The sequence below is a fragment of the Podarcis muralis genome, chromosome 5 (assembly GCF_964188315.1).
Source record: "Podarcis muralis chromosome 5, rPodMur119.hap1.1, whole genome shotgun sequence".
Lineage (NCBI taxonomy): Eukaryota > Metazoa > Chordata > Lepidosauria > Squamata > Lacertidae > Podarcis > Podarcis muralis.
This window is the reverse complement of record NC_135659.1, coordinates 43,341,454-43,368,284: the sequence shown is the minus strand read 5'-3', so window position 1 is coordinate 43,368,284 and position 26,831 is coordinate 43,341,454. Positions and strand designations below refer to the sequence as shown.

Sequence of the window (26,831 nt, the reverse complement as noted above, 5' to 3'; positions counted from 1 at the left end):
ATCTGGCCCGGGGCGGGGCCTGAAGCCTCTCCATAAGGACTGCTGCGCTCTGCTGCCCAGGAGGACTCTCCTGTGAGTGTCTGAGGGCCCTGCTCCTTCCTGCCACTCACCATCTGGCCCGGGGCGGGGCCTGAAGCCTCTCCATAAGGACTGCTGTGCTCTGCTGCCCAGGAGGACTCTCCTGTGAGTGTCTGAGGGCCCTGCTCCTTCCTGCCACTCACCATCTGGCCCGGGGCGGGGCCTGAAGCCTCCTCACAAGGACTGCTGCGCTCTGCTGCCCAGGAGGACTCTCCTGTGAGTGTCTGAGGGCCCTGCTCCTTCCTGCCACTCACCATCTGGCCCGGGGCGGGGCCTGAAGCCTCTCCATAAGGACTGCTGCGCTCTGCTGCCCAGGAGGACTCTCCTGTGAGTGTCTGAGGGCCCTGCTCCTTCCTGCCACTCACCATCTGGCCCGGGGCGGGGCCTGAAGCCTCTCCATAAGGACTGCTGTGCTCTGCTGCCCAGGAGGACTCTCCTGTGAGTGTCTGAGGGCCCTGCTCCTTCCTGCCACTCACCATCTGGCCTGGGGTGGGGCCTGAAGCCTCTCCATAAGGACTGCTGCGCTCTGCTGCCCAGGAGGACTCTCCTGTGAGTGTCTGAGGGCCCTGCTCCTTCCTGCCACTCACCATCTGGCCCGGGGCGGGGCCTGAAGCCTCCTCACAAGGACTGCTGCGCTCTGCTGCCCAGGAGGACTCTCCTGTGAGTGTCTGAGGGCCCTGCTCCTTCCTGCCACTCACCATCTGGCCCGGGGCGGGGCCTGAAGCCTCTCCATAAGGACTGCTGTGCTCTGCTGCCCAGGAGGACTCTCCTGTGAGTGTCTGAGGGCCCTGCTCCTTCCTGCCACTCACCATCTGGCCTGGGGTGGGGCCTGAAGCCTCTCCATAAGGACTGCTGCGCTCTGCTGCAGAGGGCCTGACGGGCATCACTAGAACAGTTGCTGTTACTGCTGGAGGGGTGCAGAGTGCTTTTAAAATGTTTTTTTTTTGTTGTTGTTGTTTTGTTGTTGTTTTTAAATTCCTTTGAATTTTTTGTAAGTGGGGGGGTGGGGGTGGGATGGATGTTTACTGGGCCTGGGAATCTGTTTGATTTTATGTTTTTGTAATTTTTGCTGTTTTTTGTTGTATTGTTTTATTGGTTGTTTTTTTTAAGGTGTTATCTTGTTCTTAAGGGGAGGGGTCAGGGCTGCCGGGGAGTGGGCCCCAGCCAACAAAATGGCTGGGGCATGTTCCACAGGGGAAGATGCACTGGGACAACCGATCTCAGTGATCACGGGTAGGAGGAGGAGTTACGCTAAGACCAGACCATGTCATTACAGAGGAGGCAGGTTTAGTCGTTGTCTGAGGACTATCCCTGCCTCCGGGTCTGGTCCTGACCGGATGGATACTAGAATCAGCAAGGGATACCCACATGACCTGAAGGTGCTGCTGTGCAATGCCAGGTCAATGATTCATAAGACCACTGCCATCCATGACTTGATCATGGATGGAGGATTTGACCTGGCATGTGTGACAGAGACTTGGTTGGATGAAGCGGATGGGCCTGTCCTTGCCGCGGCTTGTCCACCAGGTTTCTCTTACGCACAGCAACCCAGGTCATGTGGGCGGGGAGGGGGGGTTGCAGTGATTTTTAGGAAGTCATTAGTTTGCACCAGGCGTCCTATTGGGAAGACCCAGTTTTCCGAGTGCATGTTCTGGAAGTTGGGCAATAGGGGCAGTACAGGATTCCTACTGGTGTACCGACCTCCCCGCTGCACCAAGGATTCCCTGCCCGAGCTGCTTCAGGTCGTGGCGGATGTCCTCCTGGAGACACCTAGCTTGGTTGTCCTAGGGGATTTTAACATCCATGCCGACACGACCTTACAAGGGGCTGCTCGGGACTTCGTGGAAAGCATGGCCTCCATGGGGCTGTCCCTGAATAACTCTGGCCCAACCCATAGCCGCGGACATGCCTTGGACCTGGTGTTTACCTCTATGGATGTTGGTGATCTGACACTAAGTAAAAGCGAAACGAAAGAAGTGCCATGGTCAGATCACTTCCTGGTGCAACTGGACTTCTCCGCGACCCATCCCCTCTGCAGGGAGGTGGGACCAATTCGGATGGTCCGCCCCCGCCACTTAATGGATCCAAATGGTTTCCAGAGAGTGGTAGGGGATGCTTTATCCCATGTTGATGGCCTTTCAGCCGATTCCCTGGTGGCCCGCTGGAATGTGGAGTTAACCAGGGCTATTGACTGTTTGGCTCCAAAGCGCCCTCTCCGATTGCATGGAGCCCGGAGAGCCCCGTGGTTCTCCACGGATCTGAGGGCAATGAAACAATCGTTGAGACGGCTAGAGCGCCGGTGGCGGATAACCCATTCCGAATCTGACCGGACACAGGTTAGAGCTCAACGTCGAGCCTACCAAGTGGCGATAGCGACGGCGAAGAAGACCTTCTTCGCCGCCTCTATTGCATCTGCAGAAAACAGCAGCAGGAGACTTTTTCAGGTGGTTCACAATTTAGCGGAACCACCTGCGACATCTGGGCCCAGTATGGGCCTCATGATCTCCTGCAATGATTTTGCAAAGTTTTTTGCAGATAAAATCGCTCAGATTCGGGAAGAGGTAGACTCCACCGTGGGAGCAGGGCCGGGGCGGGAGAGTGCTAGAGTCCTGTCTAGTCAAGTTGTGTGGGATCAATTCCAACCTGTTACCTCCGAGGATGTGGACAGGCTGCTTGGACGAGTGAAGCCAACCACCTGTCTCCTGGATCCTTGCCCATCCTGGCTTATAAAAGCTAGCCGGGAAGGACTGGGCGATGGGCTTCGTGGGGTGGTGAATGCTTCCCTCCGTGAGGGAGCCTTCCCAGACCCGCTGAAAGAGGCGGTTATTAAACCGCTTCTTAAAAAACCATCTTTAGATGCGGCCACGATGGCCAATTATCGCCCAGTCTCAAATCTTCCATTCTTGGGCAAGGTGATTGAGCGAGTGGTTGCTGAACAACTCCAGGCACGCCTGGAAGAAGCGGACCATTTGGATCCCTTCCAGTCGGGATTCAGGCCTCATCATGGGACTGAAACTGCCTTGGTCGCACTGGTTGATGATCTCCGGCGGGCTAGGGACAAAGGTGAGAGCTGTTTCCTAGTTCTGCTGGATCTCTCAGCGGCGTTTGATACCATCGACCATAACATCCTTCTGGACCGTCTTGAGGGGCTGGGAGCTGGGGGCACTGTCATACAGTGGTTCCGCTCCTTCCTCCTGGGCCGTGTTCAGAAAGTGGTGGTGGGGGATGAGTGTTCAGACCCCTGGGCCCTCACTTGTGGGGTGCCTCAGGGCTCTGTCCTCTCCCCCATGCTTTTCAACATTTACATGCAGCCACTGGGAGAGATCATCAGGAGGTTTGGGCTGGGTGTTCATCAGTATGCGGATGATACCCAGCTCTACCTCTCTTTTAAATCAGAACCAGTGAAGGCGGTGAAGGTCCTGTGTGAGTGCCTGGAGGCGGTTGGAGGATGGATGGCGGCTAACAGATTGAGGTTGAATCCCGACAAGACAGAAGTACTGTTTTTGGGGGACAGGAGGCGGGCAGGTGTGGAGGATTCCCTGGTCCTGAATGGGGTAACTGTGCCCCTGAAGGACCAGGTGCGCAGCCTGGGAGTCATTTTGGACTCACAGCTGTCCATGGAGGCACAGGTCAAATCTGTATCCAGGGCAGCTGTTTACCAGCTCCATCTGGTACGTAGGCTGAGACCCTATCTGCCTGCGGACTGTCTCGCCAGAGTGGTACATGCTCTGGTTATCTCCCGCTTGGACTACTGCAATGCGCTCTACGTGGGGCTACCTTTGAAGGTGACCCGGAAACTACAACTAATCCAGAATGCGGCAGCTAGACTGGTGACTGGGTGCGGCCGCCGAGACCATATAACACCGGTCTTGAAAGACCTACATTGGCTCCCAGTAAGTTTCCGAGCACAATTCAAAGTGTTGGTGCTGACCTTTAAAGCCCTAAACGGCCTTGGTCCAGTATATCTGAAGGAGCGTCTCCACCCCCATCGTTCTGCCCGGACACTGAGGTCCAGCTCCGAGGGCCTTCTGGCGGTTCCCTCACTACGAGAGGTCAAGTTACAGGGAACCAGGCAGAGGGCCTTTTCGGTAGTGGCACCCGCCCTGTGGAACGCCCTCCCATCAGATGTCAAAGCGATAAACAACTACCTGACATTCAGAAGACATCTGAAGGCAGCCCTGTTCAGGGAAGTTTTTAATATGTGACATTTTAGTGTATTTTTTTATCTTTGTTGGAAGCCGCCCAGAGTGGCTGGGGAAACCCAGCCAGATGGGCGGGGTACAAATAATAAATTATTATTATTATTATTATTATATAATAATAATAATAATTTATTTGTACCCCGCCCATCTGGCTGGGTTTCCCCAGCCACTCTGGGCGGCTTCCATAGAAACCAAAAATACACTAAAATATTACACATTAAAAACTTCCCTGAACAGGGCTGCCTTAAGAAGTCTTCTGAATGTCAGGTAGTTATTTATCGCTTTGACATCTGATGGGAGGGCGTTCCACAGGGCGGGCGCCACTACCGAGAAGGCCCTCTGCCTGGTTCCCTGTAGCTTTGCTTCTCGCAATGAGGGAACTTCCAGAAGGCCCTTGGCGCTGGACCTCAGCGTCCGGGCAGAACGATGGGGGTGGAGACGCTCCTTCAGGTATACTGGTCATGGATGTTTTTTTCTACGGAGCCCACACTGATCTTGAAATCTGCAGCTAGTTGGCGAACGGTTATGTGCCGATCCTCCAAAATGGTGGCCTCCACTTGCCGAATGGTGTCTTCATCAATGGTGGACTGTGGTCACCCAGGAATGGGAGCTATTCCACTGAAGTCCGACCACACTTGAACTGGCAATGCCAGTGCTTGACTACATCATACTATGGGGCATCCTCCCCATAAGCCCCTTTTATCTCATTGAACGTCTCCCGTGGTGTGTGCCCTTTCAAGTACAGGAACCTGATAACGGCTCTCCATTCAACTGGTTCCATTATCAGAGGTTACTCCACATTAGCACCCGTAACAGAGAAACCGCTAGGAGTTCAGAGCTACAAATTACCATGTTACCTATGGAGAGATGTATCATTATACATGTGCAATTTTATTCTCCTACAATAACCAGAAGTGGGTCAGGGGAAAACTTTAATGAACAAAATAGAAAAGAGTTGTGGCTTCAGAAATGGTGTTGGGAAGGTGGGAAGTGACCTAAGTAGCTGCATGGAGTGAGAGGGAAAAGCTCTAGTGCAGCCTTTTGCAACCTTGGGTCCTCAGATGTTGTTGGACTACAACTCCCATCATCCACTTGTACTGCTAGCTAGGGATGATGGGAGTTGTAGTCCAACAATATCTGGGGCTCTAAGGTTGAGACAGGCTGCTCTAGGGGATTAATCTGAGTGGGGTGGGGTAGCAGGGAAGGGTGAGCAACACGGACATGAGTGCAGCCCCTAGTCTTACACAGTTATATTAATATAGCCTGTACTTTATTATGGCCACTAGAGCATATGATAGGAGCCTTTTAGTTAACTTGATCTGCATTGCATACGTCACAAAAAAATCCAGTACAGAAAGTTTAACCATTATAGATTTATTTCCTAAAGATGGCAGGAGTCCTGACCGGTACTGGTCTACCCTCCAGCAATTACTGACACTAATTATCATTGACAGAGCAAGAGATTGTAACAATATAATCAATTGGCATTCCCTCTATCAAGCTCTCGACTTAGTGGGAGTCATTTCTTATCAGAGAATTCGCCTTCCAGACCAGTTACGGACAATTATTTTACATTAAACACTCTTAACAACTATGGTCCATGTTGGCTGAAAGCAGGACTACTATTATGTCAGCTGGTCCCAGGTCCCCAGTTTGTAATGAATCTGAATGGCCACTTTACAGAAAGCATTTGTCTTATATCCCCTGCTCCAATACTTATATGCTGAACTGTGCAAAAATAAATTAAAACACAATCTTTCATTTCATATCAGCATGGAGTGTGTGTGTGTAAATCTCTCAAAAGATTTATATTCCGCCCTTACAATGCATTGTCTCTGCTCAGAGTGGCTTAACAACAATTAAAATAAAACCCCATAACAAGTCATTGTAAAATAGTTAGCAGTATGCTGCCTACAAGGTAAGCAGCTCTTCCAGCCATAGCATCCACCGGTATATACATTATGAATATTCCAGGCATAATATCACTCCTAATAGTAAACTCTCGCATTGAGTGCCAACAGGATTGCAGCCAAAATAGGGTTGTTGAGAAACATGCTCAGGGAAACCCGAAGGTTTGCAGAAATATAAACACATTTAAACAAAACAAAATAAAACACCCTGAAGAGAACTGGGCAAGTTGAGTAGCCATGGATTGTAGTAGCATTTGGAAAATGGAACACAGGTGGTGTTCCCATGAAAAGGATCACTGCTGCCAAGACATCTCTCCCCAATATTCCACATTGTTTCATGCTGCTATAGCATATATTCATTTATCCTTCAGTGGCCAGTGACTGAAGAGCAAAGACTGCTTTTTCTTGTTCTATGGGCTGTATACACACAGCATTTTATTCTAGAATCAACAGAGACCAATTCCTTGTGTTTTTCTCTCTATACATAGTCCAAAGACATTCTTGGTGTTTTGCATATTTTTGCCCCCTTAAAAGTATTTCTTGAGAAACTGGTTTCATTCCAAAATGGAAAGCTCATTGCAGGTTGATTCTGCACAATATGTCCAAAGTTGTATCATAGTTTCAGTTATGGGGGTGTAGCCACACCTGCCCCCAATGACATTATGGGGAGGACGTATACCAAGATCGCAATCATCACTTCCTTCTTCACTCACCTGGCGCATCTCCAGGGAAGAAAAGGCATGGATAACCCAATCAAGCCAAGGTCTTTCAAATGTGTATCAAGTAACCACAACCACCCTTGAGGACAGCAGTGTCTAAAATTGATCTAGATTGAAAGCAGCATGTTGAGGACAAGCACAAACAATTGCAGATGGGAGTCGGGGAGCCTACATTTTTATGCTACAAATGGATTAGTATGTATACAGCTTCAATTAAAGATATATTAGACAGAACATCATTGCCTGGCAATGTGTTATCGATGGCTCAAAATACACCACGGCAGCTGTCATGTGTGAAATGGCAGGCTGCACACTGCACGGTGCCTTAGAACATGAATTGACCAAAGACAGTATGTGTCTGTTTCTAGTCCACACAAAGATAGAACTTCCAGAGACCCAACAGGGTGGGAAGCTCAATCCAGGCTACTTTAGGAACTTACACTAATGAGGCAGAGACAGTGATAAATCTATCAGATTGGTTGGGGAAAACTTCAGATTGTTAAGTAGGAAGAGTTGAAGCTTGTACAGTGGTACCTCGGGTTAAGTACTTAATTTGTTCTGGAGGTCCGTTCTTAACCTGAAACTGTTCTTAACCTGAAGCACCACTTTAGCTAATGGGGCCTCCTGCTGCCGCTGCCGCTGGGCCGCCGGAGCACGATTTCTGTTCTCATCCTGAAGCAAAGTTCTTAACCTGAGATACTATTTTTGGGTTAGCGGAGTCTGTAACCTGAAGCATCTGTAACCTGAAGCATCTGTAACCTGAAGCATCTGTAACCTGAAGCATCTGTAACCCAAGGTACCACTGTACAAATGTACAGTACATCCTAATTTGATTAATCCTGTCCAACAGAAGACCGGGTTCATTCTTTGGTGAATATATTGGAGTAGAGAATGCTAGAACGGAAGAGCAGTCACATGCAAAATGCCTCTTAGGGTCATATGTTTCCCAGAGGTGTAGTTGCTACTGAGAAGCCAAATCATGATGATACCCAGCTGCATATTTAGGTGCTTTGTACAATGAGCTGCCCAAGTGCTTCAGGCAGACAGTAACCACAACACCAGGAGAAGCCTTCATTAAGTTAAAAAATAGACAATCTTGATGTTAACTAAAGCTCTGTGACTGTGAAGCTATAGTAGAGGGTCTGGTTAGTGATTATTCAGCTGTCGGTTGTTGCAGCTATACTGGGGAGCTTCATTCAATACCAATAGTCCCTCTGAGCTTTTTGGCTTTATCCTTTTCTGCCCCTAATAGTCCCCAGGATATTTTAAAAAGAATAGGAAGTGGAATCAACCATTTGTCCTTTCATTTAGGGGTGTTGCAACTCAGCCTCTAGTCCTCCTGAAACTCTAAAGGACAGAACACAGGTAAGTCTCAGCAAACAACACATCACACAAATCCTCTCTTTCGTTTCCTCCTGCCGCTTGCAGAAAACTCATCCCTTTCAGTATACCATATCACTAAAGGGTAAAGGTAAAGGGACCCCTGACTATTAGGTCCAGTCGTAGATGACTCTGGGGTTGCAGCGCTCATCTCGCTTTACAGGCCAATGGAGCCGGCGTTTGTCCGCAGACAGCTTCCGGGTCATGTGGCCAGCATGACTAAGCCGCTTCTGGCGAACCAGAGCAGCGTACGGAAACGCCATTCACCTTCCCACTGGAGCGGTACCTATTTATCTACTTGCACTTTGACATGCTTTCGAACTGCTAGGTTGGCAGGAGCAGGGACCGAGCAATGGGAGCTCACCAGGGACGCGGACTTATAAAAAATATTGGGGGGGCCCGGGAAAGCTCATGAATAATAAATAAGCTCATGAATATGCAAATAAAGTGGCGCCGCCTCCTCGTGAGCGAATAGGGGAGAGCGTGCTGCGCCTATTAATCAGCTCCAAAGGAAATTGGGTGGAGCTTTTGCTCGGGAGGGAGGGCAGGAGGCATGCAGCCCGCCCCTCCCTGTGCATTTTGGGCTGGGGGAGGGGCGGCGATGGCGCTCTGCTGGAGGGGCGCCGGAGATTATTGGGGGGGCGGAGCCCCCCCAAACGAATTTTTGAGGGGGCTCGGGCCCCCTCAAGCCCCATGGAGTCGGCGCCTATGGAGCTCACTCCGTCGCGGGGATTCAAACCGCCGACCTTCTGATCGGTAAGTCCTAGGCTCTGTGGTTTAACCCACAGCGCCACCCGTGTCCCTACCTCTCTGCAACTGGACTAGTAGTTTGCAGCCACTCAAACCATTTCAGGTTCCCTAAAAGCCTCTATAAGGTTCATGGAAAGTTGCTTTTTATTAGGTCAGGTTATTTGTCCATCTAGCCCAGATTTGCGCTTCGAAGTCTCAAGGAGAGATGCTTCTCATTGCTTACTGCTTTGATCCCTTTAAGTGCAGATGTCAGGTACCAAACCTGGGACACTCTGCACGCAAAGCATGGCTCTGTCAGTGTGCTGCAGTCCCTACCCAGGCAAGGGGGAAATGAGTGTAACTTATTATGCCATAAAGCTGCATGCAGGTCATTTGCTGAATTCCTCCCTGGCATGCTGTGCCTTAAAAGCATGTGAACATGCATCTATGCCAGGACAGCGAAGCTTCTCTGAGTAGCAGGAAATTTGAGAGCTGATGAGCTCTCATATGATTAACTATACATCCCGCGCAATGACATCACGATGAAAGGCTGAGAAGTTAGAAGACAAGAGCTGCAGTTCTGTTACAACTGCAGAGGCTACAGGTATAAAAGCCCAAAGCAGTAGAGGCTCGCAGATGGCCTGGTACTGCAGCAGGAACTTTTTCAAGCTGTTAGAAAAAAACGAGTAAAGACTTTGGCTTGACAGATGTGCCATAAGCAGTTTCTACGTTCCCTGAAGGACTTCAACAAAGCAAGAATCCCAAGTCCTTTCCAGGTAATGCAGTGTACTTGTAAGGAGGCCCAGTCTTCTTAGACAACCAAGTTCTCACAAGGGGAAGACTTTTCTGGTCTATTTCATCAGCTTTATACTGAATACTTTATACTACAGCTGAGTTATCTATTTTCAGCACCTCCTGGCTATCTCCTAGAAAAGAAAGATGGATCACAGCCAGCCTAATGGACACAGGATAATTATATAACATGGGGGGGGGGGGAGAGAAAGAGATCTGAATAAATTTTGAAGATCTTCCAGGAGACAAAATAAGGAGCATTATATATATATATTTCCTCTAATTGTGTGACCCTGGTACATGCCTGAATGTAGCATATTCTGAAAACAGACAAGATTAAAAAAAAAAAAAAAATGAAGTCAGTGGGTTAACAGCCGAGATAAAAGTCATGAAGAGCAATTGTCATTTCCTCTTGCAGTTATGTCTCAGGTAATAAATTCTACACAATTATTTAAAATATTGTAGAAACACACACACACACAAAATGTACAGCTTTACTATCTTGATTATCTAGATTTTTCACCAGCACACATACACACACCCCATTAGCCCATGCCCATTATCTCAAACACAAATGTTAATTAAAACTCTATTTTGACCGTATGACTGGTTTGCATGATGTCCTGAATGTCTAAGATTAAATGGCATGAATTAGCTACAATCAGTCCTCAGGGTGCCAGCTCAGGCCACTGTAGTGATTTATGCTAAAGCAACAGGAATCCAGATAGACTGGTGGAAAAATAAGGTGGGGTAGACATTAAAAACCCCCGAATGAATCACATAAATAGATGAGCAGCATGAGACTTTAATCAGTGTGTTTAGTCTCTTCATCTCTTCCTTCTTAATCCCCCAGTCTCCTGGCTTTTAACTATCATACCAAACCCTTCAGAAAATTAACTTTGATTTCTATACTTGAATTCATATGGGGAACCAGCAGTTCAGAGATAACACACCTGACCACTTACTCAGCTACTCCAAGATGTGCACTTTATTCAGAAACCAAGTATAACTATAGTTTATGAGTGCTGCACATTTAATGCTAAAATATCAGGGGTTGTTCAAAGGTCAAGACAGAGATCTTGCATGCAGGTCAAAAAGCATCTCCTGCATTTTAATTGCAGACTTGTCAATCATTCTCATGCACTATGGTGTAGCCTTAGGGTCATTTTTTCTGTGGATAGTAGCATAAGAAATACCAACAAACTCCATTGAGGGTTGAACTTTGTTCTACATGCCATTGAACACATGCCCTTCTTTTCAGTTGCCCAAACAGCATTTTAAACACATCTGCTGCTAGGCTTAAAGCCCAAGTGAAACTAGCTTTACAAAAACAAAACAAAAAAACCCTCTGTTTATCCAACTGCACTAATCTCCTTATTAACTGTGTGACAAAGCAGGTTAGACTGAAAGCTAAGGCTACCCCTGGGCTTATATGCAAAATAAAGTCAATAATGATTGCAAATGCCCTAGTCATTTCCAAATATCAAATAGCTTTTAACAAGAAAGCAATAAGAAAGTGGCATACTTTAAAATAATCACTTTAAAAGTCCAGAAAAGTTACAGGTGTTAACTTAGTAACTATTACTTTACAAGTATGAACACTTTGTAAGTTACATAAATTTATTTTTCAAGCAAAAGCTCAGATAACATTATAGGGTCCAAAACTATATACTTCATATGACAAACAGTCCACATTTTTTCCTGTGCATATTCATCTAGATTCTCAACATTTATTTGGTATTGAAGGAATGGGTTTCCCAAATCCACATAGGAAGAAACAGGCATTTCATGAACTGTGCAATGCATATTATTACTGCAAATGACTGGTACTGTATATGTAAATAATTCACAATTTTTTATTATGTGAGTAGCACTAAGCATTGTAATCATTTCATTTCTCTTTTAGCTAAAAATAGTTCAGTAAATGACAAAAATGCTTACACACAGGCAGCTGAAGCAAACTGATAGTAACCCTTTGCTTTCTTCATATGTCTGTCAGAGATGCATGCCATAGCAGCAACAATAAAATTGTCTGAGCAATGGATTTTCATTCCTTTCACCACTCCCAAGACAGCATCAGATTTGGGAGACAATGAATGCAAGTAGATAGGAAAAAATGCACACAAAGTAGAAGGTTAGATTTTCTTTTCCATAGACATTGTTGCACTCAACAAAAATGGCAACTTTCACTGTGAAATTCAGCGTAACACTAAAATAACAGAATGTGGAAACAAAGCAGCAATAATATATATATATTATTGTGATTATATATATATATATATATATATATATATATATATTCACAATACCTCATGTTACATAATTGCCTACCTGCTGCAATTCCGTGTGATGCTGGCTACCACAGTTGATGTTACCAAACATTCAGAGCTCTTCCAAATTCTAGAAATATAGCCCAAAGTCAACCGAAAGAACATCAATTATGAAGCGATGACCAAAATCCTATGATGTCTGCAACCAGAGTGTCTTCACACATATGGATATTCTGCAAAGAAAAAGGAAGTGGGCAGGGGAGGGGGAGAAAGTGAAGAAAAAGGACATGTTCACATATTTTGTCTGGAACCAAAAAGAGCAGATTTTAACTTAGTAGACAAATAGCTCTATTCTGACATTTGATCTGTGTAGAACACACATAGGAGTTTTGCCTTGCAATGGCAGGCTCCAGTTCATGCACATCTTATATGCATGGGGCTCTCTCTCAATATTGTGAGGAACTTTTGAAGATCAGGCTTGCTGATTATGTGGAGAGTGAGGTAGGTGTGTTTGTGTATTCAAATGAGTGTGCATAGGCTAAGGCACAGCCTGACACTGTGATGGTGATTCACCCTCATGAATACTCATTCTATAGAGCAAAGCTGTCCATGCCAAGGCAGCCATGCCCCCCAGATGTTTTATTGTCAGGGAAGATGAGAATTATCATCCAAAACATCTGGAGGGCCACAGGTGGGGAAGGCTGGTCTGGAGCACCCATGAAAGACCTTGTTCCTAGACCAGCTATTGGGAACCTGTGCTATTCCCAATGTCATTGGACTATAGCTTCCATAATCCCTTACCACTGACCATACCAGCTGAGCTTGATTCTAACAACACCTGGAAGGCATGGTTTCCCCACTCCTGCCCTTCATTTGCACACTGTCCCTGGGTTCATTAGGAATGTACAGTCTGACTTTATGAATGAAACATTTCCATTTCCAGCCCTAGGAATGCTTAAGAAATTGCTTTTCATATGGCCCAATGAGTGCTATTTCAATTGCCACCCACCAGACAAATGGTTGTTGGTAACAAATAAATCACCCCAGGGCAGAAGGAAATAGATACCAATTGAGCTAACAGGCATAAGTTGAATAATGAAGTATTAACAATTCATATTCATATTTAATATGGCTTCATTCTTGGGCACAGGCTCTTATCATGCTCAAGCACTAGTTAATAACTCAGTAAATTAAATTCTGGGCTACTTCATGCCTGGAGTGTGTGTATTCAAATAACTGCTTTTAAAACAACAACACGATGACCACAAAAGAGGATAGAAAATATTGTTTTCCAGCCCACCTCAATTTCCTTGTATCATTGATTTGAAACATTTAGCTGTTGTTTTGAATGTTCTGTGTTTCAGAAGGTTCATTCAATACATCACAAGATAGTATCTATTTTATTATACAATGCCTTAAAGGCTGTCTAGAAAAAGGCCAGTGGAGGGAGAGTTTAGTCACTAGCTGGCTATTGGAATTACATTCTTTATTAGATCAAAGCACAAATGAGGGCTTTCAACTTTCTCCACTTTATCATCAAAAGAGAGGTTTTAAACAGCTAGCAAATGCCAAAATTCCAATCTTTCTTGATTATAGGTCAGTGTTGAGGCAGACATATCCTACAAAGATGCTGCTGATAAATTTGTCTTTAGCGGTTTACATGTCGGGCAGCAAAACTAATGAAATGGTTCCTACATTGAATGTTGGCAAGACATGACCTAAGAATACGGAGGAATTTAACTTACAGAGCCTCTCTTGAAGGCGTTTTGTTGTGCAATGTTACTTAAATGCACGTGTAGATTAAAACTGTTATCATAGAGTGGAGGGGGACAGCTAGAATGTAGGTTAGTCCACTGACAATTAAAAACAAATGCTCACATATTCCAAGCCACCTGCTGCAAGGACAGTGTTTGAGAATCTAATGCCAATTGTCAAATCAGCACTATGTTCCTAGTGTTGAGATGCTGGTTTTTCCCCTGAATACACCGTGTTGACATTTGCTCCTTGTGGCAGGTGAAAACAATCCAGGCTATTCCCATTAGACTAAAAAGCAGAAATACCATGTAGTGTCGCAGCCATACACTTAGCCAAGTCAAACAACCAACATAAAAGCCTGCAGTTTGACAAGGTCTGACATTCCAGTGTGTACAGTTCATCATTGTTATAGACCACAGGGTAGTGCAGTGGAAGTCGGGACTTAAGCACACTGTAAATGACCCATCTGAAGAAATAAGTTTGCAAAATAACTTCAAAATATCAAATCCCATTTCTTCATCCTTATAACTGGATATAAAACCTATGAATGTAAATACTTGAATGTGAACATGGCCCCTTAGGGTGCTTAATTAGTTATGCATTAATACCAATTCTTGGCGCATAAACCTTCACAGTAAGTTAATTCTTTGTACAGGTCAATTTTCTATACACACTGGTACAGGTAAAGGTAAAGGACCCCTGGACGATTATGTCCAATCAAAGATGACTATGGGGCTGTGGTGCTCATCTTGCTTTCAGGCCAAGGGAGCTGGTGTTTGTCCACAGACAGCTTTCCAAGTCATGTGGCCAGCACGACTAAACCGCTTCTGGCGCAACAGAACACCGTGATGGAAACCAGAATGCATGGAAATGCCATTTACCTTCCCACCGCATTTATCTACTTGCCTGTTATCTACTTGCACTGGCATGCTTTCGAACTGCTAGGTTGGCAGGAGCTGGGACAGAGCAACGGGAGCTCACCCTGTTGCAGGGATTCGAACTGCTGACCTTCTGATTGGTAAGTCCAAGAGGCTCAGTGGTTTAGACCACTCAGTCTAAACCACCCTCAGTCGCCATTCTCAGTCCTCGCTAGGCTTTTTTGAGGTGGGTTTTTGTCGCCTTTCCATTTTTTAAAAAGATGCAAATCTCAACATTGCCTAGAGTAGAGCTTTCTGATACCCCCCCCCCTTTGTTTGTCGTTTGGCTCCAATCCCAATGGTTCTTGCTACTTGAGCTTGCAGCTAGTGGGAGTGATCATTCTGCATGATATGTGGAACAGCTTAAAGATGGCCTTTAAGCTTAGCCTTAAAGAAAAGGGTGGTAGGATGAGGCCTGGTAATGGGATCACTCAATACTAAAACAAATGAAATTGGGTTGCAGGCCTGGATTTCTTGAATTTGCAGATCTTATTAAACTGTTGGTGGGGCTAATGTGTTAAAGTATATTCTACCTCCTTTCACCCTGCATGATGATGATAATAATAATAATAATAATAATAATAATAATAATAATAATAATTATTATTATTATTTATTATTTATACCCTGTCCATCTGGCTGGGTTTCCCCAGCCACTCTGGGCGGCTTCCAACAGAATATTAAAATACAATAATCTATTAAACATTAAAAGCTTCCCTGAACAGGGCTGCCTTCGGATGTCTTCTAAAAGTCTGGTAGTTGTTTTTCTCTTCGACATCTGGTGGGAGGGCATTCCACAGGGCGGGTGCCACTACCGAGAAGGCCCTCTGCCTGGTTCCCTGTAACTTGGCTTCTCTCAGTGAGGGAACCGCCAGAAGGCCCTCGGTGCTGGACCTCAGTGTACGGGTAGAATGATGGGGATGGAGACGCTCCTTCAGGTATACTGGACCAAGGCCATTTAGGGCTTTAAAGGTCAGCACCAACACTTTGAATTGTGCTCGGAAACGTACTGGGAGCCAGTGTAGGTCTTTCAAGACTGGTGTTATGTGGTCTCGGCAGCTGCTCCAGTCCCAGTGATTACACCTACAGTGAATGTTCCTTTATATTTTGTTGCTGCAGAGTGAATATAAATCTTTAGCCAAAGTGCTAAAGATTGTATCATAGAATCATAGAATTGGAAATGAACCTGAAAATCATCTAGTCTAGCTGCCTGCAATGTAGGACTTTGCAGCTGTCCCATACGGGGATCGGACCTGCAACCTTGGCATTATCAGCACCACGCTCTAACAAACTGATCGTTCTCTCTCTCTCTCTCTCTCTCTCTCTCTCTCTCTCACACACACACACACACACACACACACACACACACAAAATATGAATGACATAGCCACCGATGCAAACTGCAACATGACATTAGAACACAAATAAATCTTCCAGGACAGAAAGAGAAAGAATCACAAAGCAGGTCAATAGATTTGCGATAAAGCAGATGGAAGCAGATGTGCCAAGCACAAGTGCCTTTTTCCTTTGTAGTGCACACAATGCAGGCTACATTTCCCCCCCTGGAATCTAGTCAATAGTATGCATTAAACATGGTGCCTAAATATATCAATAGGTTCTTCAGCCCAAAGAAATTGTGCTTTTTTGCAAATCAAAATTGCAGTGTTATCCAGCTTCCTGCAGGAGGCATTCAGAAATCACAACAGGATTTTTCCATGAGAACTAACAGCACTCTGGTACTCTTAGAACCCAAATTTCATGTTCATCTCATATAAAGTGTGGGGGATGAAGGTGAAACATATTCTCTTGCAGTGAAGAGTATTAGATGCAAGTTTGGAATATGAAATATATAAATATATAGCTCTGATTCTCTCTGTGGTGGGGGTGTATATGGGTGTGTGGGTGTAATTTTTACATTCATTTTATACTTTAATTAATTCTGTTTTCCATGTTATGGAATTGAATTTATGCATTAGTTCATTTGTCCTTTAGGTTCTTTCTCAATAGCGCATTCAGCCAATCTCCTGCAGCTTGTAACTTCTGTGATATTTATGCAAACTGCAATATCAGCTACTTTACTACCAAACCAAAAGTTACCAAACCTTCCAAATTTCATACATGTTAAACAAAGGATCTTCATTTTATAGGCAAGTAAAAAATAATGAATGGATTTTTATTTGTTATTTGTTCAGATTTTCATTCATCATTTTCTGTAACAAGAAATGAATGAATGAGGCTCATTCATTCATTTTTAAAATGAATGCACACCTCTAATAAGAATGCCCACCCACAGAATACAAAGAAGCAAAGGGCTGTCAAAACCCAAAGTATTTATTATCTAATTTTTGATAATATTAATGAATATATTAACTGTAAGGAATTTGCAACATCCAGACTGATTATTTCAGAACAATGGTAAACTACAGCTGACTTAAACCTTGAGTTCCAGTATTAAAAATTATGCTTTGCGACCACTGTGGAAAAGTTTCCCCAGCAAATTCATTTATCAAAAGGGCAATCAAAAGTAGATTCTTTTTCTCTCAGTGTCTTTATTCTTTATACAAATAAAAAAGATTCTGCAAGACACACACTACCCACATCACAGTGTTATTTACATATTTGGAATAATGACTAATAAAGACAGAACAGGAACAAGTATTTTTAACTAGAAACAAAATAAACTCTCACCAAGTAGACGTTCACAAAAATACTGTAAAGAAAATGATGGCTGTTAGCTTTATGCCAATATCTTCAGGGTTTCTGCAGTACATGCGTACAAAAATATTTGTTTTTCAGCGCCATTGTTTTTGCTATTCAGTTTTTTTCAAAAAAACCAAAAACAAACCAAAGCCAATCCCATAGAGAGAGCAGAATGTTGTTTCAGCAATCTCTCCCAGGAACTGAAGGCTTTGAACTATGAGCTCTCAGAGCCCCACTGCAGGCCACCTGGATTGCCTAAGGAGTTTGGTCTACTAATAAGGAACAGCTTTTTCCAGAGTAGTCCCTTACTCCCAAGGGCACTCTGGCAACTGACTGGACCGGCACCTTTATGCACCAGGACTCCACATTTCCCAGGCTCACATTTGACATCTGATTCTGTGCAAGGGCCCTTTGTGTCTTGCAGAGGTGGCTGTGAGCACTGAAGGCCCCAGCTCCCCTTGCCCTGTCACACAGTCCACTGAAGCAGCTTCCTCCTTTGTAACATCTACTTTGAGGAGTGACAAGTCATCCTCTGAGGAAGATTCCTCTAGTGGGGGCATGGCTGTTACAATATCTTAAAAGGTGTCTAGTTCAGAAATACTAGAGTTGGCCATCTTGATTCAAAATAGACTCCCGTTGTAGGCAAACATAGGTCATAACCTGCTCCTTGATCTTGGGAACCATCATGCCAAATTTTGTGATGGTTTATTAACAGGTCCAAATCACTGCAACTTTTAAGGCACAGTGCGCCATCCTGATTCAAAATGGTATCCAGTGGTACATACCCTCCAACATTTCTCCAGTGGAAATAGGGACGTCCCATTCCATAATGTTAATTTTACTATTTATACCCCCCCCCACACACACATCTTACTGGGTTGCCCCAGTCTCTCTGGGCAGCTTCCAACATACCGTATATAAAAACATAATAATATATTAAACATCTTTTTTAAAAAACTTCCCTATACAGGATTGCCTTCTGACGTCTTGGGGGTCAGATAACTCCATACCCTCCAACATTTCTCCAATGAAAATAGGGGCATCCCAGGGACATTCTGGGATCAAATCAGAAACTGGGACGGCTTCTCTAAATCAGGGATGTCCCTGGAAAATAGGGACACATAGAGGGTTTAGTGGTATCAAAACATAGGCAGAAACTTGCTCGGCAATCTCAGGAACCATTGTGCCCATGACTATATCTTAAGAGGTGTCCAAACATATAGAGCACTGATGGATAAACTACATTCCAAAATGAACAGCAGATGTAACCTGGGAATAGTAGCTATAAGGATCACACATGAAGATAGAGACTGGACATCCATCAGTTGGTTAGAAGATGCAGAAAACTTGAGACAGTATCTGTAGGCAAGAACTTTCCTGTTATATGGTCAGGTTTTTCCTGTGTATGCAGCTCCTACATCAGAAAAAAGTGGAGCTCAGTGAGCATAACAGAGGGCAGAGGCTTTGCCACAAGTGTAATGCGCTGCTACAGTTCAGCTAGATTGGGGTCATTTTATCAAAGAATGATTGGTTTCATTCTATCAAGGAATCAGTCTGTCAAGGGTTTAGTGAATGGCAGTTTTAAGAGTAGCAGATAAAACATAGGAGTAGTAGTGGGTGGAATGGGAGTCTGGAATAACAACAACATTTGATAAATGATTGTATCAGTGATTTATTATAAGAACATAATGTTCAAATTATAAAAGACAGGAATGGGCTTTCAGCTTACACCTGTCCGTGGTTTCAGCCCAAGCTCATCACGCCCCTCTCCCTGTTAGTATCACCACCAGCAACTGTTGGGCCAGTTATACATAGTCTCTGATTGGTCCAATGCATACAGGCAGTATCTCTGCTTTGTCTCTTTTCCAATGCCATGGAGATGCACAAAAGGAAAATCTTTAGCACACTGAAGCTTTTGAAATTTAAATATAGTAGCAAATGAAAGCAGATTTTGAAAGCTTTTCATGCAACAATAAAAGAGGCTTGTGCTGCTATAATTTGCATTAAATGTAAACACACACACACACAAAACATCTTCCTGTTGGTTCTGACACAATCTTCTGAAAATAGCACATGTTTCCACACCAAATGCATTTCTCCGAGACCACAAATTCCCAGCCCTATAAGCAGGGATTGGGCAAGATGCATAGCTGTCACCTGGCGCCCTGATATCCAGATGCATTGTGACACAGGGCTTCTATGCTGTTTGTTGTGGGGTCATTCAAGCAGGAGAACTTTCTATTATTTATTGGGCAAGGCTGGTTAAACCCAACAATGTAGCCGGCTAAATGGGGGATATGGGAATAACCAGGTCAGATGGAAAAGTGTGAAGAAAGCCAAGTGGGACGAGGAGAGGGAAGGACGCCAGATTTATGCAAATAATAAACACAGATATTTTTTATTAATAACTGGTGAGAAAGAAATGGTCCACTTCTTTCATATGTAAGCATAATTAAAGGTAAAAGTACCCCTGCCCGTACGAGCCAGTCTTGACAGACTCTAGGGTTGTGCGCCCATCTCACTTAAGAGGCCGGGGGCCAGCGCTGTCTGGAGACACTTCCGGGTCACATGGCCAGCGTGACAAAGCTGCATCTGGCGAGCCAGCGCAGCACACGGAAACGCCGTTTACCTTCCCGCCAGTAAGCGGTCCCTATTTATCTACTTGCACCTGGGGGTGCTTTTGAACTGCTAGGTTGGCAGGCGCTGGGACCGAGCAACGGGAGTGCACCCCGCCGCGGGGATTCAAACCGCCAACCTTTCGATCGGCAAGCCCTAGGCGCTGAGGCTTTTACCCACAGCGCCACCCGCGTCCTCGTAAGCATAATTACAGGAAATGTAATCCCATATAAGGTTTCCCTCCCTACTTTCAGTATATCCAGTGCTGAGCCAAAATTTTCAGCTCAAATGTTGTCTACCAGTCTTGGGGCATGGGATGAAAAAAGCGGCCCCAAAACTGAAGGAGCCGGGATATATTTTCTCCAAATCCTTGGGCTAATGGAGTGAGAAGACTGAGTGTTCCTTCTTGCTTCTATAGCTTTTTTTTTAAGTCTCAATCCACATTTGCTGGGGGCTGTGCCAAAATGCATCTTGGCACCATACTACATGAGAATGTCACACAGTCTCATTCAAAGCGCTGTCTCTGTTGCTTTAAGAAGAGGCAGTTCACATAGGCCAAAAGCTGGTCCAACACTCTTTCAAAGTGCTCTACTATTTCAGCTTGGGTGAGGGAGCGGCTGTCTCTTGCCACCTGAGCTAGGAGAGTGCTTTGAAAGGTCCCATCGTGGAGACTGGCAGGTGGGGCAATGAATGCCCCCCTCCTCAAAGAAGTGCTGTGTAAGCTGCTTTACCAGGTTACTGTGTCATGAATGTCTCAGAGTTTTAAAGCGTAGATCTCAATCCTAATGTAGGCAGCAGCATTTCTATGTAGGAACAGAATATGGAAGCCCTTAAAACAGACTCCCATGTAGCATAACCTTCCTGGATCTTTGTGACTGTACATGGTATTGCATCGCCTCAGCTTTTCTTCCCTAATCCTAGTACAACTGATGTTGAAAGAAATGAAGCAGCAAAGGACTCCTCAAAGCACTACACGCCACTTTCAGGAGCATGGCTGAAGAAAATGAAGAAATAAATACACAGGGCCGGATTCAACTAATGAGTCCTATTAGTGGAAACCAGTGCAAGTAGTTCCCCTAGACAAATTGTGCTTCCCCCCCTCGCGTCCCCCTATATGCCTTCCAAACTGGCCTAGGGGAGGTGGTCAGGAGACCACTTCCCAGAACAGCACATGGTAGGAGGACCATTTTGTTTAGAGTGATTGCCGGAGTGATTGCCAGAGTGCTATGTTGAATTCCTCCCAATTCATTGACTCAGTGACATCAGCTCAGAGAAGCCGACTTCCAAGAAAACATGCAAGGGGTTGTGCTGTAAGTATCATAAGATGCCACTCATTTATTCACAGAAGAACTGAATATAAGACAATTTGTGTTGAAATTGTAGTATAGGTTTAAGTATATCAGCAGGTGAAATATTTTATGCAACATCTGACAGAAGGAGGAATGTTCAGCTTGACCTAGTTGGACATTTCCATGTTTAATTCCACTAATTTTTTTACACCGAGCAGGCTGCTTAAATAATTTAGTTCCTGTTGGCCTGCAGGTTACCAAGGATCTGATATTACAGATTCCATTTTGATCTCGTTCAAGGCACCAGATGTAACATCTTTAGCATGCTCTCCCCACCTTCTGCCCACCTCCTTCCTCCCTTCTTTTTCACCCTCCTTTCACATTCCATTGCTGTTTGCTCCTCACGTAACTAATGAGACAGCCGTTCTATTTATAGCGTACCCTTCTTGGGTTACAAGTCAGTTTACAGTGTCTACAACTAGATTCGAATCAATAACCTGACAGATATTTCACTTCCTCTGAATTGCAAGAGCTCATTTTGTCTGGCGCTTCACTTTGGCTTTTAGAAAGAGAAATGGTTAGAAATTAGCCTCCCCATCATCGTTGCGACAGGTGAGATAATATTAATTTCTTCTGAAATTATTTTATGTGTGTGGTTTTTTTTTTTTTGTTTGTTTGTTTGTGCTCCAATCTTCTATGCATATGGGTCTGCTAAGGTAAAAGCAAAGACAATTTTAAATGCCAAATGAGCTACTTTCCAGCACTTCTCTCACCTCATAGCCTTATCCTTTCAAGCTGATTCCTTACCACAGGAGAGTCAATAGCCTTGCAAACTGGTTAGGGAAATACACAGGACATAACTTTTGTGCTTTAATTAGTCCCATGTTTTAAAAGCACAAAAAAAATTCAAAGTCAGCAACAACTGCAACAGAAAGAATCACATGCCACCACCTTCTCTGAGTAATCTTAGTTCTTTCATGGTACAGTCTGTGTCCTAGAGAAGGAGAGACTAATCCCTGGCCCAGAGGCTTGATCAGGCCCCTAAGCAAATTTTTTTCTGTCCCTCTAGGACTCCACTGATTTTGGCAGCAGCAGCAAAAATTAAATTAATTAAATTAAAGCAGATGCAATATGGGGAGTGGGAAATCCCAGCACCCTGATGGGGTTGCAACATGTGTCATCCCTGGTCATTATATTAATCATCTGACAAGTGGGGAGGGAGCAGTAACCCTTTCCTCAGCTGATCTGACCATGGTTTAGTGTTACGCCCTAATTCAGCCATTATCTCCATTGTACAAAATTGCACTCAGTATGACTGTGCCTGGTATAAGTGGCTTGTAGTAGATTGTTTTATAAAAAGGGAGTATCACACGTTACATGGATTCCAAATAGCTGAGAAGAAAGGATGCACCTGGTGTGCACTGATAAATTAAAAACTAAAGTACTGTATGCTGCGAAAAGCCAAAGAACAAACCATAGTTTTCCACATGTCTCCGGTTGCTGCATCCTAAGTCAGCTCTCTCTATTTAGATATGGCCAAGCCCCACCAGACAATGGAGAGCCTGGCCTCAATGAAATAATTTAAAAATCACCAGTGGGTGCTGTCTTTGAGCTGAGTTATTAGTAGTCAGGCCACTATTGCAGACAGTCTTTGCACTATCTTGAAAGTGAATATGACCCTAGATAAACGGACAGCTAACAAAAAAACAGCCATTTCCTCCCAATCATAGCAGCATTATCAGCACCCGGGAGTGATTCTGCTTTCCTTACATTCAACATTTTACAAAACATATTGTTAACAGAGAGGGGAAGTAATTCCCGGACAAATAGGAGGTTTATTGGTAAAGTATGAAAAGCATTTGAATGAAGCCAGGCCACAGAAATCTGCAACTCTTGCCTTTCTGTGTTGTTATTCATGTTGCTTGCACTCTTCCCCTGCTCTAAGTAAGATGGCCATCCCAGAATTCCCTGCAGCATTTTCCTGATGTAATGTATTCTTATTCATCCCTACATGCATTACGTTATCAGACAGTTGCAGCCTCCTGTGTCATTCCAGAGTGTCCTGAGCTAGCAACTCTACGCTGACATGATGTAGTCTATGAATATAAAACATTGGTAGAGAATTAAGCTATATCTGAAAGGGAGCTCTAGCATACCAATTATGAGGGCAAACGATTTCTTTCCTTCTCAAAGAGGGTACTTGCTTGATAGTCCCTGGACTATATTGGAGACTGGCCATTCTCACGCAGCAGCAGCTTGTACTCTTAAGCTGAGTTCTGCACCACTGCTTCTAATTGTACATTTTGCTCTTCCTGTATTTGGGTTTCTCCCTTGTCACTTCCCATTCTTTGTTCCTGTGCTGCCCTGTGAATGTTTGCAAGGCACATGCAGAAAGTTCAGCACAGGAGTATTTAAGGTTCAAGAAGCCCAAGGCCCAGAGGTCAGGCATGGAATGGGGTAGATTTCTCACAGATAGATTTCTTTGTAGGCATTGGGGATTGGCAAATCTGTTCATTTCAGTTCCTATCAGGTTTTGTTTTTTCTCCCAATCATTAGTTCAGTTTTCTACATTTCAGTATCTGTTTTCACATGAAATTTCCCATAATATATATGCATTTTTGCAAGCTATTTCCCCCAATATAATGCATTTTGTATATTATTTTCACCAATATATGCCTTTGTACACATACTTTCCTTTAGTATATACATTTTTGCATGCCTTATGGTGGTTTTTCAGTTTACATATTGTTCTGTAAAGTGCAAAATAGGTATATTCACATTTAAAAGTGAACTAAGGGCTTGTTCACACTTTTGTCCTGTGCTCTCCTGGCACAGGTCCAAGTTATCTTTTTTTCCTCCCTGGAGATTTCCCCGTGAAAATCTGCTCTTTAAAGCTAAAGCGCAACAAATAGAAATTGGGGGTTTCGGCCGATTGCCATTTGCTCTGTTTCAGTGGCAAAGAATGGGTTTTCATGGCAAAAGCTCCAGACCAAAAGAGAGAAAGAAAAGCATTGTTTGGACTTGCAGCTTTAAAACGTGGACAGTGCCTGGAAAGCGCAGAGGAAAGGTAAGTGTGAATAAGCCCTGAATGAACTTCTCCTTCATGCATAGTTGCCATTCCAGTTTGCCATTTCAATAAGCAAACTGAAGGAGGACATTTTTCTCATTTGCATCTCATCTTTCTTCCATCCTTGAACTCCCCAATGTGTGCATAGTGTATTCAGCAGCCGAACAATCTAAGACCCACTTAGCTTCAGCAAGGTTCACATGCCTTTATGAAATCTGTTCAGGCTTTGCAAGTGACACGGTGGGAAACTTAGTCTGCCTTAAATATGGCACTGTCTTTCCCCATAATGCACCTCAAAGTAGAACTACTTTCTAGATAATGAAGAACTTTAGGAGAAAGTTTGGATGTGTAAGTACTGAGTAACTCTGTGCATGATAATGGTTAATAAGACTCAATCAATGTGAGGTGAAGTGGTGAAGTAATAGTGTTTCCTCTCTATTCCAGGGGGTAGGGAACTGTTTTCAGTCCAAGGACTGAATTCCCTTCTGTGGAAATGCCATGGAGGGTAGGACCAGAGGCAAAAGTGCGTAGATCAATGAATGTGACTCTTACATCTGAATGTACTGCATGGTATGTGCATGGCATGTTGCAGCCATGCAAAAGCCATGGGTTTCTATACCCTTCCCCAAACATATCTCTCTCTCTCTCTCTCTCTCTCTCTCTCTCTCTCTCTCTCTCTCTCTCACACACACACACACACACACACACACACTCTGCCACAACCTCCTTCCAGGCAAGGAAGAGACATTATCACAGTTCAATGGCATATTTCAGCCAAGCAAAAGAGATAGAAGAGGGCATGAAGGAGTGTTGATGGGGGTTACAGCCTAGGGAGAAGAGAGACCTAGGGAAAGTCTGAAACAGTAGAGAGGCAGGCCTGGATGGCCACATTCAGCTCCTGGTCCTGAGCTCCCTTTGTCCTGCTCTATACAAAATACATCAACATCCTCAAGTGATGTATGCAATGACCTTCTGCAGGTAGTCAGCTAGGTGGACCACAAAACCTACTCTGATTCTGTGCTAAACATAACCCTATTTGGCTGAACATGGTTAAATGTCCCATTGGGGATATTGAAATGGGGAATGAGGCTTGCTCCTGTCATGTTCACTTTCAACAGCTGAAAAGCGCTATAGTCAGCCATGTGAGCAACCAACATAGGCTGTAGAAGTGTGCCCATGAGTAGTTGCATCAGATACACCAAAATAAGGCATTTCCTCCGTTTGAATCAGCCGGACATGTCCTCAGATTATAGGATGCTATCAACTGCACCAGCTACTAAACCAGTCTAATCAATAGTCCCTTGCCATTCTCTAATTTCCATATTCATGTCCCTCAAGGAAGCTTTCCATGCATAACTGAGAGGTACACGATTTACTCCCCCTAACAAGGGCAACTTTCCTTTACTAATGCAATCAAAACATGTTAACAGAGAAGAAATTGTAGATCCTATCACATTAGAGTAACACTACACTAGTAGTGTTTTCAGCTGTGACTTCTATATCCACTAATGTGACAATGAATGTGCTAGAAAGCTCTCCTCTTTTGTGTGTGTGTTTAGTAATTTCAATGAATATGGAACAAAGCTGGAAGCTTTGTTTATTATCACAATATAATGTGATAATAGCTTGAACCAAGTACAATTAAGAACAGTATCGGGTTTTTCAGTTCAGTTTGTGCAAATGAGGAGATTCAGACATGAAGAAATTGAGGTATACTGTGGTGATAATATTTTTGAGCCTCTCAGAAGCCGAATGTTTTGATTTTCGAATGCCGAAAAAGTACTTGTTTCTGTTTTTGAATACGCCTCAGAAGTCAAACGCCTTCCACTGCATGTACGTGTTATTTTTTTCAGTTTTCTGCAGACTGCCCTTTGTGCCTCAGTTTTTGAACGTTTCTGAAGTCGAACGGTCTTCCGGAACGGATTACATTCGAAAACCAAGGTACCACTGTAATTCATGTTCATACCACAGATACCTTAGGTGTGTAGTGGAAGGAGATTCATCCAGAACAAACTTTCATCATGTGAAGCCAGTCACTGATACCAAGTAATTCAAATGAGAATTTGGAATCTATTAAATCAGGAGTAATGGCATTTTGAGATATGGACAGAACGTGCTTCGGAAGATTGTATAAGATAACAGACATCTCACTTTTTCAGAAAATATGGAACACTGAAGGAGTTGAGAAAGAGGAAGGCAACATCCTAGTATAATGGTACACCTATATAGTACTAAATATTTCCAATAAAGGCCCCATTCGCATGTCATGTTAAACCATAGTTATGCTTAACTATGGTTTAAAGGTGAATACTCATTGTGGTTGTGCAAAGGGTGACAACTGAAGCCGCTTTGTTCCTGCCCTGTTCTACTGCACTACTGGGAGCTAAGCCATGGGTTTGGATTATCT

The 26,831-nt window shown here is 44.2% G+C and overlaps 1 protein-coding gene across 2 annotated transcripts in view; it reads right to left on the bottom strand.

Moving 5' to 3' along the window:
- The window catches only part of DAB1 (DAB adaptor protein 1), a 570,912-nt gene that overhangs the window by 394,024 nt on the left and 150,057 nt on the right, over window positions 1-26,831 (bottom strand). For both annotated transcript variants that reach the window (XM_028733330.2, XM_028733334.2), the window contains exon 2: window positions 12,142-12,313. The gene's annotated coding sequence lies outside the window, so the exon portion shown is untranslated. The remainder of the gene's footprint in view (window positions 1-12,141; window positions 12,314-26,831) is intronic.